The sequence below is a fragment of the Pongo abelii genome, chromosome 14, assembly GCF_028885655.2.
Source record: "Pongo abelii isolate AG06213 chromosome 14, NHGRI_mPonAbe1-v2.0_pri, whole genome shotgun sequence".
NCBI classification, from domain to species: Eukaryota; Metazoa; Chordata; class Mammalia; order Primates; family Hominidae; genus Pongo; species Pongo abelii.
In genome coordinates, this window is record NC_071999.2 from 71,411,779 (window position 1) to 71,417,778 (window position 6,000).

Genomic DNA, 6,000 nt, shown 5'->3' on the forward strand with positions numbered 1-6,000 from the left:
TTATTTTCCTCAGGAAAGGGAGCTCTGTCCTACAGGTGCCCTACTAGTTTTTATTTCAATATATATCATTTGTACAAAAATGAATCATTTTCATTATAATCTACTTGTAAGTGATTGCATTTGAAAAGGACAGATTAGAGTTCATAAAGTTATGATAGTTAGCTGTATTTAGGTAGGAAGAAAGCTTTATAGACTCACCAAATAAGAGCCTTAAGAAAGGCAGTGCTTAAATCATTCATTCATTCAAGAATAAACATTGATTATGTGACAAATATTATCCTTCAAGAGATGAAAAACATGATTTTTATTTTCAAATATTGTATATTCTGTGTAGAGGAGAGCTTGACACCATATTATATGAGTTTGAAAATATAACAGCCACATATTATGACTTTTGTTAAACACTAAAGCAAGAGAAATATAGGCTATACAGGAAAAAGAATAAGGTATTTTTAATAGTGAAAGACTCAAGGAAGATATAGATCATTCAACAAGCACTTTTATGTTCTACTGACCATGGTAATTGAGAATAAAGAGTGAACTTCAGAGATAGTTCTGCACTAAAAAATATCTATAATCTTAAGTAAATTATAAGGAGATTTATTCCTCTAAGATTATGTAATACTTAACTTAGTGGCTTCAAATAAACAAACAAAACTTAGTGGCTTAAGACAATAGAAGTCAATTATTTTGCTTCTGAATCTTCAGTTCAAGAGCATTCACGTCTGCTTTACTCATTTTGGGATGTAGTGTCTCTACTTGGATTTAAGGAGATAATTCATTCACATTGTAGGTAATTTGGTGCAGTCAGCACAGCTGGAATCTTTGCTGGGGCTAGTACAGGGATTGGGTTCCCCTTCACATCGGCCCCTTCATGAGGCTGCTTGAACTTCCTCACAAGATAGTGACTGAGTTGCAACAGTTGGTATTCTAAGAGACAGAAAGTAGAAGATGCCAATACCATGTGGAATCAGTCCGGAAACGGTGTTACATTCTCTGTATTCTTTTTGGTTAATTAGTCATGGAGCCCTCAATAGATTCAAAAGTAGAGGCCACAGACCCCACTTTTTATTTGAAGAAGTGTTTAAGAATGTGAAGCCATTTTTAATGTACCACTTCTTCATTCTGTCATGTTTGTACATATCTCTTATGTTAACAGATATTGAGTTATCAGTTTTGGGGGTGTTTGTCTTCGAGACAGAGTCTCACTCTCTCACCCAGGCTGGAGTGCAGTGGCATGATCTAGGCTCACTGCAACCTCCACCTCCCAGGTTCAAGTGATTCTCATGCCTCAGCCTCCAGAGTAGCTGGGGCTACAAATGTGCACCACCATGCCCAGCTAATTTTTGTATTTTTAGTAGAAACAGAGTTTCACCATGTTGGCCAGGCTGGTCTTGAACTCCTGACCTCAAGTGATCTGCCCCGCCTCGACCCCCTCAAAGTGCTGGTATTACAGGTGTGAGCCACCACACCTGGCCGAGGGAGTCAGTTTTAAAATGTCAAAAAAAAAAAAGCTCAGTTAAAAATTATTTTCAGAAGTTGCATAATTCACTTTAAAAAATGAATTTTAAATATATATATATATATATATATATATATATATATATATATATATATGAGAAGGACCTCCAGAAGGGCAAAGGTTTTCTTGTAATATATTACAACTAATGATATTAATGATATTAATACTAATATATTAATTATATATATGATATTAATACACAGCTGGGATATTAATGATATTAATATGCAGCTGGGATAAAGTTAATAGTGATAAAGAGTTATAGTAGATTGACAACTGATAATTATTCCCAATTAACTAAAATTCTAAGGAAGGGAAACAGTATACAAATTCAACTGGATATTATTCTGAAATACATGTATTTTTAAATAAATATAGATACTTTTAACTTTTCATATGTCTGATGGTCTTTTTTTCCACCATAATTATAATTCAACTTAAGCCATTTATTTAAAAAATTTTCATCACATGTGAGACTTGCTTCAAATTAGTTCAGGAGAAGGAGAAATGAGTGAGAATATAGATAAAACAAGATTGGCCATGAATTGGTCATTGTTATTAACAAGTAATGGAAATTTGAGTTTTTTATATTATTCATTCTATTTTTTCACAGTTTGAAATTTTCCGTGATTTAATGTTAAATACAGATGCTTTACTCATAAGAAAAGTTTTATAAAAGACATATGAGTAATTCTGTTGGGTTTCACTTTCTGAGAGCTAGTTGTTAAATATTACTAATTCTAAAGGAGTTTAAGAACATTAACTTTTAGTCTCTGTCAGTTTAATGATGATCTCTGACAATTAGGGAACACCTGATATGTATTGTTTAATCAAAGACAAAACCTTCATACATATGAACGTATTTTATATCCAATAGTCATTTGAAGTCTATGGAATCTACCTATTCATTTTTTTCTTATTCCTTGCAAAAAGCCTATGTTTAAACATGAAGTTTTAGTCCTCTGCAGCAGCAAAAAGTAGTCTTCACTATGTAAATCAATGCAGGATTGTCACACTAAGCCTCAAGCAAAACAGACTAAAACAATATGACCAAAGGTGATATTAATGAAGCTTTATTTTAGGAATAAAAGATGCACCATTTATATATTAACATTATTAGTCCAGTATATCAAAACAAATAGCTTCCATTCACATATATTGAATAACTGGGAATGAAATAAACTATTTCAACATCAGGCTTTATTGGGCAAGAATAGCCCTCCATAGATTAGAGTGGTTATACTTTTCCCTCACTTCAGGTTCACCAACTGGTATGGGATATGACATTTAGATAGACAATAACAGTGATTTGTTTTATTTTCTAGAAGGAAAGATAATACATTCCTTATTTTCTTGAGACATACTAAAAAAATTCTATCCTATTAATTTAGCTACTAGTATTTATGTAGTATTTAGTATTAGTATTTATGTATTATTCACACATGGTTAAGAAAAGTGAGTCGAATGCTTCATACATACGGTCTTTGGGGAAGAAAGCTTACTTATTTTATAAAAGAAATAGAAGACATTGCAAGAAAATTTAAACACTACTGAGACAGAAAACATCAGACATTTAAAAAACTATGCTTGCTATTTTGCTACTGTGCTCATCAACTTTCTGGAGCTTCAGATTTATTAGCAAAAAAGAGAGAGAATTTTAGAACTAAATGGCTCCTAACTGTAATAATTACTGAAGACATTGTGATACTTAGGATAAGGATGACTACTGTAATATATAAATGCCAGGGGAATTTTCCTCCTCACTCATGTGTCAGTTCAATGCTGATTTTCTTTTTTTCTTTTTTCTTTTTTCTTTTTTTGAAACGTTGTCTCACGCTGTCGCCCAGGCTGGAGTGCAGTGGTTCAATCTCAGCTCACTGCAACCTCTGCCATCTTGGTTCAAGCAGTTCTGCCTCAGCCTCCCCATTAGCTGAGATTACAGGCGCCTGCCACCACACCTGGCTAATTTTTGTATTTTTAGTAGAGACAGGATTTTACCATCTTGACCAGGCTTGTTTTGAACTCCTGACCTTGCGATCCACCCGCCTCGGCCTTCCAAAGTGCTGGATTACAGACATAAGCCATCGTGCCCGGCCAATACTGATTTTCGCTAGGCAACCTTCTATAAGACAATTCCAAAAATCAGATTCTTACCAAACCGTCTCCATTATCGTGTGTCTTCAAAAGTCACTATTTAAGAAGTAAGCAAGCATGGGGATAGTAGGGCTTACTTCTTAATAACATCAGCCCAAAATAATACAGGTAACATCTGGAACACCCTAAAGGGAAATTGAAATGCCATTAATAGAAATGGATACTCTTTTCTAGACAAAATAGCTCCTTCATAGTTCTAGTAATCCTTGGGTTGACACCTTGGGCATGTATTATTTTCTATGTCCATATTTAAATTGGGCACGGGGGAGAATAGGTAGCTTCTTAGCCTGCCTCCCTGCAAGTTGTTTTAAGGTTTACCAAAGAATCAAAGTCTTTTTTTTAAAAAAAAAAAAAAAGCATATAGTTTCTCTCATGAGAAGTTATCTTAAAATTGGTAAAGACTAATTTCTGCTTCTGAAAAGATGCACTAGACATACTTCTCTGTATTTCTCCTGTTAACTATGTGCAGCACAAAACCCTGTCCATTACCTACAAGATACACATTGCAAGACAAGAAAGAGGAAAGAAAAAGAAAGACTAGCTAGGAATTATAGGTCCTGAGAACAATATGATAAATTTGATGCTAAAAACACAATCTATAAAAACATCAATAATTTTGCTTCATCAAAATTTAAAACTTTTGCTCTATGAAAACCTTTGTTGAGAGGATGGCAAGTCAACCTACACACAGGGAGAAAATATTTGAAAGCCACACATACAAGTTAACAAAGCACAAGGAAATAGAATACATAAGAGATTCTCAAAACTCAGCAGTTAAAAAATAATCCATTTAGAAAATCGGCAAAGACATAAAGAACCATTTCACAAAGGAGCGCATGCAAATGACAAATAAGCACTTGGAAATATGTTCAGCATTAATAGCCATTAGAGAAGTGCAAGATTAAAACCACAATGAGAAATCATTGTATACCTGTAGGAATGGCTACTTAAAAAAAAAAAAAAAACAATAATGACATCACCAAAATCTTTTAAGAATTTGGAGAATGGAATCATCATATCTTGCTGGTGGCTGGTAGGAATGTGAACTTGCACAGCCATTCTGGAAAACAGCATATTTGTTTCCTTAAGAGCTAAATATACAACTTCTATTTGATCAAGTATTGCATTGTGGGCATGTATTCAAGAGAAGTTAAAACTTACATTCACACAAAATCTTATACATTAATGTTTATAGAAGCTTTGCACATTGTAACCACAATAATTTTTCCCAAAACTGGAAACAACTCAGATATTCTTCTAAGAGTACATGGTTAAACAAACAGCACTATATCCATACCCTGAAATACTACTGAGCAATGTAAAGGAACTATTAACACACAACATCCTAGACAGATCTCCAGAGAATTATCCTAAATGAAAAGAGTCTATTTCAAAAGGTCACATAGCTGAAGATTCTATTTATATAACATTCTTGAAATTATGAAATTATAGGGTGAAAAACAAATCAAAGTTTGCCAACTGTTAGTGATAAGGGAGTAAGGTTTGTGTGGCTATAAAGGGGTAGTATGAGGAATAGCTTTGTCGTCGATATTGATAGCATATTGGAAATAATCTGTAATTTAAAAATGAAATAGCTTATTGTCTTGATTGTGGTGACTACCCAAATCTACATTTATGACAAAGTGATATAGAAGTATACAAGTACATTTTACCAATGTCAAAATTTTGGCTTTGAGAGTACACAATAATTATGCAAGATGCCATTGGAACAAACCGGATGAAAATGCATAAGACGTATTTGTACCATGTTTGCAACTGCCTGCGTATAGATAACTATTTCCAAATTAAAAAATCCTTTGGTGTGTATAATTTTTTTCATCACGTGTTTTCTATATACAGTTACCTTACTCAAAGTCTTTCTCTGTACATAGATTTTAAGTCTGGTTTATTATTTTTTGCTTCCTTACATCATGTTTTCCACACTTCTTAATTTTGTGATGGATACCTTAAGCAATCTGAAAAAAAGGATTCAAATCTTTAACAATAAGCTCTAATGTGAAACAATTGTCTTTCGTCTTTTCTGTGGTGCTGAGTCATTAGTTTAAGTGAAGAGTTTTACATGGCCTTTGTGACTTCAGGTATGCGACCTTTCGAAATAGACTCTTTTCATTTAGGATAATTCTCTGGAGAGCTGTCTAGGTTGTTGTATATGTTAATAGTTCCTTTACATTGCTCAGTAGTATTTCAGGGTATGGATATAGTGCTGTTTGTTTAACCATGTGCTCATTGAAGACTGAGTTGTTTACAGTTTTTGGAAAAATCATTGTGGTTACTATGTGCAAAGCTGCTATAAACATTAATGT